General features: G+C 41.4%; 1 protein-coding gene across 1 annotated transcript in view; it reads left to right on the forward strand.

Annotated features, from left to right (window-relative positions):
• LOC126474677 (diuretic hormone receptor-like) overlaps positions 1-12,057 on the forward strand; it is a gene marked incomplete at its 3' end in the record, with an annotated part of 1,060,935 nt that overhangs the window by 182,901 nt on the left and 865,977 nt on the right. Inside the window, exon 2 of the mRNA XM_050102155.1 lies at positions 57-100. The remainder of the gene's footprint in view (positions 1-56; positions 101-12,057) is intronic.

Raw genomic sequence — 12,057 nt, forward strand, 5'->3', positions numbered from 1 at the left:
TCTCTCTGTTCCGTTTTCTTAACTTGTTGTGATCCAATATTGCATATTTGTTACAGGTAGCGCGTAACCTGCAGCACCAAGGGGACAGGTGTTCGCAGAGGTAAGGGAAGCTTTCAGTAGTTTGTGTCCGTGGTGCATGTCTGTTTGAACGGTACAGAAATTGACTATCATAATGTCGTTTAGAGTAAAACCGTAACAATTAGCAACCCGAAACATTCGTAGTGCGCAATAAAGCTGTGAGGTCGTGTACTGTGTGATCTCAATGCAACCACTTCTCACTTTCGTAACTCAATATTGCGAGGCAAGTTTCACGTTCATAATAAACTAAACGTACCCCATAAGCAGAAATCGGTCGTCAGTGGCAGACTAGTAATATCTGACGATTATATTTTACAATGTATATTGCAAAGACGGTAAACTGTGACATATTTAAGGGTAAATGTATCCAACTGCTGTACTTAATTTAATCACACAACTGTCAGTGCGTTCTGCAGATCGACACAAAAGTTTCTTTTAACCTTCACAAATTAATGATTATTGCAGGGAGGTTGAAATATTCGAAGTAAATTGTAAACGAAATAAGGTCTCGTAACCTAACGAATTAGCCAAGAGCATTATTCCTGGTAGGATTTCTATTAAAAAATTATATCGTTTAGTAATTTAGTTGGCAATGTCTCTTAGAAACTGGTAACAAGGATGTTTCATTCTTGTTATAAGGCCAAATAGGTTGGTAAACAATTTAGAGCGGTTTGAAAGTCCCTCAGCAGACGGCTGATTACTGCCTCTTCTGTTCACTAGTCTTGATTATGACAGTTCCGTTTGATTCATGTCAAGTTTATGGCTACCGTTTCATACTGCGACAGTTTTTGTACTGGACATAACGCACACAAAACACTGTTGTTCAGAGTTTCATGTGGTATATCAGAAATCATGAACCGAGTAATCGAAATCGAAAGCCTTAAGGATAGGATAAGGCCATAACGCCACGTCTGCAAAATTTATTCAGAGGGGCATCGTACTTTATAATTTGACGCCCACGATGTTTCGGTCAAACTACACTAATCCATCAGCTTGCCATAGAGTGTAGCTTCATTCGACTTGTCAGTTACTCACAGCGTAACAGACGCTGATAACAACGTTGTAGTTTGTCGGAATATCGTGTTCCTTGGACACTGAAATCCATCAGTCCGCTTAACACTTCCACCGTGTATTGATGATTCTCATAAATGGAAATGTTTGTGTTAATTCCCACAAGAATATAACTTCAGTTTTCTTACCCCTAGAGCACCATGCTACTATTGGGTCATGAAAAGGAAGTGTAGACTCTTTCAGTAACACAGATATCGTGTGGTTATAATCATTGCGTCCAACACAGCCTTCAACGATTCTTGGCTGTCTTTCCACCCGGAGCTGAAATGACATAAGGCACCCTAAGTCACTGCTCCTGGAACGTCTGTTGCCGGTAATGGGAGAGCTGAAATGGTGTATGAGCACACAGCTACGACCAGTCTTCCTTTAAATCTTCGCTCAATGCACATTACGAATTCAGTTTTGTGATATTATTGACCGTCATTTTCTGCTGGTGTTTGGAATTCAACGACAAGCGAGTGGACGTAATACGAGACATTTTTCTATAAAAATTAAATAAAATTGTCCGAAACTTCTACGCTGTAATTAACAAATTTTGTCTTCCGGTTTTTGAAAGGTACAAGAACTAACAACTTCATATTTTCAGGGATAAGTACCAATGTAGTAGTTAGATGATTAGTTACTTTACACAGAACATGTGGAGGGAGATGTGTCTTTTAATCGTCCCTGTAGTATATTCTCTCATATTTAACGATTTGTAGGGAAATGTTTTAAATTAATACCAGGGGGTGTAGCTATTCACTATTTGTTACCTTTACCATGCGTTACAGACAATGTTCTCGAAATGTCTTCTCGTTACAGTAACACCTATGAAGACTTAATAACGACGACATGCCGTTTCAGAAACTTCGTGAATATGTCCTAACTATTGCTGATTAATTAATCTCACACTCTCAGTCTTGATGCTCACTCGTATAGTGGTGTTGGATACAAAGTAACCGTTGTATTCCCTTGCGATGGAAGAAATCTTCACGGTCCATATATCAGCGTGACAAAGAGCGTAATTGGTCTCAAGTTTATAGCTGTCAGACGATAAACCAATATTCTGAGTTAACTCCTACAATTATTTGCATTTGTAAGGCCATTACACACAGTTACAAATGATCTGTCTGGCGCATGGGTATATTAAGCTTGTTTCTTTTTCGGAAAGTAAGCTGTTTGTTAGTTTACTTTTTTATAATAATCCGTAACAACTGAATAATCTAAGTCATTAGATCGACTAACGTTAGGTGACCTCACCTCCTCACCTCTTGTACTAACGGTTTCAGCTATACGTGTGTACCCGCTATGGTCTATATGTTCTGCATATTATCACCTTTGTCTGCCCATCCCAATTTGTGCCTCTACTGCTTCTCAAACCGCGCATTATCCGCTCTGACTGATGTCAGACCCAGCCGTCGCTTCCTCTGAGGGCACACATGACCACGGTTTTTTTCTTTCTTCCCAATCCTGTCTACTACTGAACAATTTCACGCTCTATCTACCCGTAACTTTTGAAATACTCCTGTAGTACCTCTGTACTTGATCTTCACTTTTCTCACTATCTCTCATGACTGTATCGTCGGCTGGACGCCAAACTCTATTCTTCCAGCGTCAAAAGCCTCGGAATTTTTAACTACCATTCCACCTTATTTTGTAAAATTTCCTCTGTTCATCTTTATATAGTTAAACTACCTCATTTAATATGATGTTACATATTGTTTGTTATATTCACATATACTGATTTACATGACACATACAGTATGTTCCTGCATCTACACTCATGCTCATAAATTAAGGATAATTGCAGAATGTGGTGCCACACAACGTGGCACTACACAAAACTGCAGCTAATAGCATAGGCACATAGGGAACACACAAGACACAGATCTGTAAGTCCACGGTATTGGTGATTAGTTGAGAAAACCTTCCCAAAACACATGTGCTACAAATGGTTCAAATGGCTCGGAGCACTATGGGACTTAACTGCTGAGGTCATCAGTCCCCTATAACTTAGAACTACTTAAACCTAACTAACCTAAGGACACCACACACATCCATGCCCGAGGCAGGATTCGAACCTGCGACCGTAGCGGTCACGCGGTTCCAAACTGACGCGCTTAGAACCGCACGGGCACACCGGCCGGTTCATGTGCTACAAAACGCCACTGTTTCCTGCGCAAGTACCCCGACGTCATTATGGGATACGATCACCATGCACACGTACACAGGCCGCACAACGGGTTGGCATACTCTGGATCAGGTGGTCGCGCAGCTGCTGGGGTATAGCCTCCCATTCTTGCACCAGTGCCTGTCGGAGCTCCTGAAATGTTTTAGGGGTTTGAAGACGTGCAGGGATACCTCGACCGAGAGTATCCCAGACGTGCTCGATGGGGTTTAGGTCTGGAGAACAGGTAGGCCACTCCATTCGCTTGATGTCTTCTGTTTCAAGGTACACCTCCACAATGGCAGCTCGGTTGGGTCTTGCGTTATCATCCAGCAGGAGAATGGTGGGACCCACTGCACTCCTGAAAAGGGGGACATACTGGTGCCTAATGACGTCCCAGTGCACCTGACCTGTTACAGTTCGTCTGTCAAAGACATGCAGGGGTGTACGTGCACCAATCACAATCCCACCCCACACCATCAAACCACGACCCCCATACAGGTCTGTTTCAAGGACATTAAGGGGTTGGTATCTGGTTCCTGGTTCAAGCCAGATGAAAACCCGGCGAGAATCACTATTCAGACTATATCTGGACTCGCCCGTGTACATAAACTGGGACCTGTTCCAATGACTATGTACTGTGTTCTTGACACCAAGCTTTGCGGGCTCTCTTGTGACCAGGGCTTAAAAGTATGCACCTTGCAAGTCTCCAGGCAAATAAACTACGTCTGTTCAGTCGCCTGTAGACTGTGTGTCTGGAGACAACTGTTTCAGTGGCTGCGGTAAGGTGCCGAGCAAGGCTACATGCAGTACGCCGTGGACGTCTGTGGGCACTAATGGTGAGATATTGATCTTCTTGTGGTGTTGTACTGTGTAGACGTCCCGCACTGTAGCGCCTGAACACGTTTCCTGTCTGCTGGAATCGTCGCCATGGTCTTGAGATCACACTTTGTGGCACACGGAGGGAGGGCCCATGCTACGACCTGTTGTGTTTGACCAGCCTCCAGTCGCCCTCGTATTCTACCCCTCATAACGTCATCAGTATGCTTTCTTTGAGTCATTTTCATCACACACTAACCATTAGCACGTCTGAAAACATCTGCACACTTACTCGCTGCACCCTACTCTGACATGCACCAACACATCTCTGCATATGTGGACTGCTGCAAGCGCCACCGTGCGACGACCGCAGGTCAAATACACCGCATGGTCATAATCCGAGGTGATTTTAGCCCGCAAACTGCCCACCAGAGCTTTATTTCACCATGTATCAACATTATCCTTAATTTATGAGGATGAGTGTAGATGGCAGGCTAATGGAAAAGAGCAAACAAATAAATAATAAATTACATGCCATATTCTATGAAAATATTCGGCATTTTCTGAAGCCAAAATATTATTATTTTTGATTAATTTACCCACTGTAGTGGTTTTCGAGCTCTGTAGCTATGGAATACATTACTTCAAGTAATACATCAGAGCCCCGGGTAGCTATATTTCAGCTGCACTTTACCAAATTTTTCTAAGTGACATTTTTACTCTTCTCGTTATTATTTTAATCACCTGTCTATGAATATGGCATGTATCATTTGAATTTTTTCATTTTTATCTACCAATGTTCACTCCATATTTTTATCATAATTTCTTTAGAATTTGGTAAGTGAGTTTCATATATTCGGAATACCCCCAGGTACCACTAACTTAAATGAATTAAAAAGTATGTCATCGACCATAAACATGTGAAACTCTCTGATAATGTGAAATCTTACTTAACTGTCCTTTTGATCCCCGCATAGATCGGATTTTGTCTTCTATCTTCTCTATTTTCTTCTCATAGAATACCTCCAGTACATAGCCTATAGGTAGTTCCTCATTTTTTACTTCTCCAAACTTCTGTTCAACATTCCTTATACCAAGACCTACAATCACATCCTTTAGAGTCTCGTTACACATATCTCATACATTATATAGTCTAGTTTCTTTATACTTCCGAATAATTTCATTTCCAGGCAAATTATATTGCTAGTTTTCTGTGTCATAATTTCAGGTGACTTTGCCATCTTCTATTAACCATATTAACGAATGCCTCTGTTGCGCCTATTGGCTGGATAAAACTTCTTCATCTGTCATTACTCTTGTACCGAACAACTCTCAGTACTTTCACTTGTGCCATACATCACTACTGCAGACAATTAACAGTTTGTCTCGTTCATGCATCAGAGTTCAATAAAGCCTCATACATTCCAATATAGTTGTACTCCGAATTTTGCTTTGCTTTTCATCGAAGATACGTTACAGAGTAAATTTATGTCCGAAAATAGATGGGGTCTGGTCTACTACCTGAGTTCCAACTATAATAATCAGTGATAATAGCCTGGTTGATACCTTCTGGCACTGTCCAAATTACACACTCTTTTAATCTTGTGACAGGATCTTCAGTATGATGTATTGATATATTTAGCAGAAACATAGCATGACGGTTTCTCCAACTACCTGAGTTCCAACTATAATAATCAGTGATAATAGCCGGGTTGATACCTTCCGGCACTGTCCAAATTACACACTCCTTTAATCTTGTGACAGGATCTTCAGTATGATGTGATGATATATTTAGCCGAAACATAGCATGACGGTTTCTCCAAACCAACGTTCCCCTGAGAATGGGCCTTCGTACTTTAACGTTCGAGTCGTCCAAGCCTGCAACGATTCCGTCGTCCTTCACATATTTTATGATATCTCAAAAATCCTCTTATATTCTGTTTCGTCATACTAGTTTTCTGTACAATAATCAGAAGAAAAGCTCAGTCACTGTGTTGCTCAAACTAACTTCCTTTTTACCGTCTTTCATGTGTTAAACTATTCTCCGATTCTGTTGATATTGCTTCAAAATCATACGATCAGATATTTCTGTCCTCCTTGCGTGTCACTTTATTAATCTCAATTATATCTGTTAGCTTCCGAACAGTCCGTTATAGTTTTCAGTGCCTCCACAGTATTAAAATTTCAAACTTTCAATTTTCCTTTCATAGGAAGTTTCCCACTATTTTTCACTCTGCAGTGAAACATGCGCTGGCAGATTAAACCTGAGTGTGGAATATATTAGGTAAGGTACTGGCGGAAGTGAATCAGTAAACGTGGGTGCGTAGGTGCTCAATCAGTAGAGCACATGCTTGCGAAGGGCAAAGAGTTCGAGTTTCGGTCCAGCACACAGTTCTAATTTTCCAGGGAATTTAACTTCAAGTTACACCTCTTCAGCTCTAATCTTCCTCAAACACATTATAAAGTGACGATGAAGAACTGCGTGTAAGAATTACTCTCAGAGGGAGAAGAAAAAAGTGAGAATACTGGAATGGATTATATTATAATGGTGGCTAGAATTTTTAGCCAAGGGAATGTATGGTAGCAGTTTTGCGTGAAGAAGTCTTCAGAAGGAATTTCTCCAACAACAGACGTCACAGTATGACGATGATGATCTACATCTGCATTAGTAATGTGCAAACCACAGATAAGAGCTTGGTAGAGAGCATTACTCAATTTACTACAGAAGAGGACACCTTCCACTTCATTCGCTTATGGAAATCGAAGGAATAAGATCATAAATGCGTCTGTGTCGACTGTGATTAAACTAATCTTGCGTACGCTGATCCTACAGGAGCGATATCAAAGACACGGTAGTCTATTCGTAAACTGCTCACTCAATACGGAATCTTGAAACTTTGTTAGTTGGTGAGGTTGGTTTGCTCTGTCTTAAAACACCTGCTAGTTCAAGTACTTCAGATAAAGTAACAATAAGTGCAGTACATTTTCGTACACGTTTTTGATATCTCTTTTGGTAGTATGTCGTTTGGTTCACACATAGATGAGCAATATTCTGGGATATGTTGTTTGAGTGGATTGAAGAACCTTATAGACTGCATTTCCCGAATATGTTACCACTGCTGCTTAATTTACCTGCCACTTTCTTTTCAACTTAATATCCTCAAAAACCAATAAACGTAGATATTTTTATAAGTTAACTGATTCAATTATAGCTGCTTGATTTCTAGGGATTACGCCTGGCGTGATGAATAGTGTAGTACTTCACGTTAAGACCTTTTGTATGATGTTACCAATGCTGACGTGATAGTGATGACCAGTTATCAGCCGGCCGTTGTGGCTGAGCGGTTCTAGGCGCTTCAGTCTGGAACCGCGCGACCGCTACGGTCGCAGGTTCGAATCCTGCCTCGGGCATGGATGTGTGTGGTGTCCTTATGTTAGTTAGATTTAAGTAGTTCTAAGTTCTAGGGGACTGATGACCTCAGATGTTAAGTCCCATAGTGCTCAGAGCCATTTGAACCAACCAGTTACCAGAGATGAGCTTAAAATTTCATAAAACATTTTAGCAACATCACTCACGCAGCATGAACACCTCTCAGTTATTCATCAGTGAGTGACACGAACTCGTTCCGCAGTTCGAGGACCCCAACGGGAGAGGTTACACCGGACTGATTTCAGCGGCTTTTGACTTCACTTTCTGCGTTGCCCCACAGTACCACGTGTTCTCATGTTTCTGTGTCAGTGCGTAATTAAGAGTACTTGGCCATGATTGTCGAGTGATACCTGTACCGCAGACATCAAAGAGACATATTGTACCACAATCCGCTGCGGAATGCTGGCACCGAATGCGCCGAAAGCTGTACGCCTGACTGTTCTGCAACCGTGTGTTACAAACTGCCTGGCATATTTGTGCCAGTGAGCTGTATCCCTTACGTTTAGCCTGCATTCTCATCTTTCAAAGTCTTAACTGTATGACGGATTAATGTATGTTATTGCATTACAGAGTACTTAATTTCATAAAGACTTTGTTAGCAACTATTATGACAGACGCTATCAGCAGCGTCACTTGGATAAACGGAGCAGTCCATCTGAAAACCGCCGGCCGCTGTGGCCTATTGCCTCTCGGCGCTTCAGTCTGGAACCATGTGACTCCTACGGTAGCAGGTTCGAATCCTGCCTCGGGCATGGATGTGTGGTGTCCTTAGGTTAATTAGGTTTACGTACTTCTAAGTCCAGGGGTCTGATGACCTCAGATGTTAAGTCCCATTGCGCTTACTGCCATTTGAACCATCTGAAAACCAACGTAGGGATTACTACTAGTTTGGTAAGCAAACTACACTGCCGAGTAAGTTCTTATGCTTCCATGGCCACTGTCATTTTTCATAAATGAAATTTCACGCCACTGTCTCCAAGTTGCTGACTGAGGTACATAGACGGCACGATTGTCATATGGCCGCAGGGGAAACTGAACCAAACAGATTCCATAAGCACCAGAAACGTCTGACTAAGAATATACAATTCACACTATAAATGAAAAATAACGGAACTGTTAAATATCTGGGGGTGGAGATATATAGAACACCTGGTGACACACTAGGACATAAGGTTCGCAGGGAACCGACGCACACTAACAGGTAAGTGCATGTGGAGTCGCACAATCATTCAGCATAAAATAACGCGTTGCTACATACACTGACAGCCCGAATTCATCGCATTAGTGATCCTAACCATATTCAACATGGACTAAAAGAGTGAGAATGCATACAACAACAGAGGCGTACAACGTGCTGTGGGTTACAGAGAGGACAAAACTAACAATGATACAGAAGATACTCGTCCTGTTGCTCGCCTACCTTATGTGAGAGGCGTCAGCGAGGGTGCAGTCAAGGTCCTCCGTCTCACAGTTATCAAACCCATAATCCGGAACGCCAAAAGGTTCGGGATCTGTTCAGTCCATTAAAGACCCCGCGGATGTTCTACAAACTCCAAGCATCTACAGAATTCGGTGTGAATGCGGCGAAGTCTGTGTCGTTGAACCCGGGAGACTTACCAGAACTCGCCTGCCGGAGAGTACACGTTACGTAGGACTGGGACAGAACACTTCAGTTGCTGAATACCGCCAGGAGGAATGTTACCGTTGCGTCAGTTTTCTGGAACCTCATGTGCTTGCTCGGTAGCCGTAGGTGCACCAGCGAAAAATAAGAGAGGCCTTTGAAATAATCAAACGCCTTTACCTACGGTCTAGTTGCCAGCTAGTCCATCCAGGCAGATCGCGTGTATTTACCAGCCAGCAGCACCACTTGACTCGGGTTTAACAGCATATACAACGACCATGAGTCAACTGCCTTGCGGGCTTTATGCTTCTCTGCAGGAAAACACTACAGCGTACAAGCTGCCGATTTGCTATTGCACACCAATCACTTACTAAGAGTGCTACAGATAATAACCTCCCTATACGCTATATGCTGCCAATCTCCTACTAGAGTTTTCTCCCAATCAGCCAACAAAGTAACAGAGGCTGCACCCTATTGTATAGTCAAACCCCTCCATCGTTACCTCTCTTCAAAAGATCCAAAGACGTCGGTAGCGTTCCGTCAAACGAAACAGTATGTAGCGCAGTACAGCCACTAGTATGCAGCAGTTGAACACTCTCAAGAGTGCCGCAGCAAGTAGCTCGAAACGTAGCCAGTTTAGTTGCTTTAGTGTTTTACAGTGAAGCGGTCTAATAGCCAAAGTAGCTGTATTAAAAGAATAATTAAAGTGATAATGAGGACCATGACCCCATAGAGTTACAGTACGATTGACGCACACCGACATTAAAAAATCCTCTTTCATCTGTTGACATCCTTCTCTTCAGCACAACCGTACTTCAACACTCGTTCTTACAGTAGCATTTCGTTTTCGAGACGAGAGCGAGAGACAGAAGCTGCCTACCTCTCTTGAGTAGATATATCATAAATAGACAAATTACTATGTTACTGTAAAATCAAAGAATGAGCGAGGTAATGAAAGAAAGTTTGTACTTGAAGTATTAAAATTTAACTGGTTAAATAAATATAATAACTGGAAAATTGCCACAACAGCTAAATGAGCACGATGAATCTACAAAGCTACGAACATCTCATCGTTAAAAGACCAGTTCGCCAGTCACTCTAAGCTTGTAGTGATCAACGCCATCACATCAACATTTGAGCAGCTCTTTCACAGTAAGTGAGCCACCTTGTTATTATCTCAGTTCTTATTATGCCCTTGTTAAACTATTCTTTTGGGTATATAACTGTACAAGAGCAACGTGTTCCTTCCAGGTTTTCTCTAGAAAGATTGTGTGTATGTGTATGTGTATGTGTGTGTGTGTGTGTGTGTGTGTGTGTGTGTGCGTGTGCGTGTGTGCGTGTGTCTTTTCTTCACATTATTGTTCCATTTACTTTCAAGGAATTCTTTGTCCACAGCTAGATCCTAACTTCAACATATTGAACACGGTTCTGGTACGCCAATTTCAACTATTTTCTCACTGATAAGATCTTTAATAAACGTCTTTTATTTGCTTATTCTTGTAAATTATACTTCTCACTGCCCTGAGTAATGGCAGCAAGGAGGAAACGCCTTATCCTTTGCAATTCAAGGCAAACACGTATTCCGGCATCATATAAATTATTGGACACGAACCTTTGTCGCAAGTAGGTAAATAAGTCTGTTTTGCTTCTGTAAAGGATAAATCATACAACTCTCATCGTTACGTGTAGACTGACTTCATATATACTGCAACATCTTGCACATGAAGGATCATACACCTTACCTACCATCATCCGCGCACCTCCTCTTTACCGCTTTAACGCAATAGCCGTCATTAAGAATATAGTCATATGGAACGGTGGTGAATGTCATTGATGCAGGAGCATGGTAGACATCTGGACCTATATAGTATAGCAACCAGGTTAACTATAGCATCACACCTTGCCACTGTTGACATTATTATGACGTGACTAGAGTTACGCCTAACAAATCTATTTTTCGGTTGTTTTAGCACAGTACGCGAAGGACGTAGTAAATTTTAGGATCACCGGTGGTACAGGTAGCGTAGGTAGAGAAAGGAACAGAAACGAATCTATGGGAGAGAAACTGGCAGCTGGCGACTTCTCTTTGTTATTTTATTAATTTGTTTGTTTTGTATATAACTGTACCATATATATTGTTTATTTTATATTTCTGTAACCAAAGCAAACATAAAAAATCTGTATATTTCTTGTTATTTTGGACTCAATAGAACATTCTTCATCATGATCAAAGGCAAGAGTTTCCTGTTATTATTGATTAGTGGGAAAGTAGTTTATGCATAAGCCCACCATCTTTTATGGTCTCTCTGAACTGAACAGCATGTTTTACACGTATGCATCCCCATGATTCCCCTATCATTTCATTTCACTCGTGGAGTCCCCTGCCGCGATGGTTGAAACCACTGTGTGATGGCCGGTGAGTCACTCGTGATATTCTATAAGATATGTAAAGCCAATGTTATTGTGTTCAATATGCAGCAGTTCTTTACCCTGCATATGTTAAGGGGCATGCCAACAAGTCGAAACTAACGTGCTAGTAAGAAATTAATCTTCTGTGGAAGGAAGATAAGCTGTAGTTCACTGACAATAGTTCTCTTAGTGATCATTTAAATAAAGAGATTCAAAAGCTACGTAATCATACAGCCTGAGGGTAGTTTGAAACAATGTTGTCTGTCATCAGCAAGACCAAATAAAGGTTCAATGACAATTGATCTATATAATGCTAAATATATCAGTTAAAAGTCAGTTTTTTAGGGATCCGTCAAAACGGTTGATATTATTACCGAGCAACTTTCTTGTTCGTCTGCCTCCGTCTTTTCGTGCGAATACTACAAAAAGTTTGCAGATTCAAAATAAAGTGTTTTTAATGATGCCTTAAAACACTGTTTAACA

Source organism: Schistocerca serialis, chromosome 4, assembly GCF_023864345.2.
Source record: "Schistocerca serialis cubense isolate TAMUIC-IGC-003099 chromosome 4, iqSchSeri2.2, whole genome shotgun sequence".
Taxonomy (NCBI): Eukaryota; Metazoa; Arthropoda; class Insecta; order Orthoptera; family Acrididae; genus Schistocerca; species Schistocerca serialis.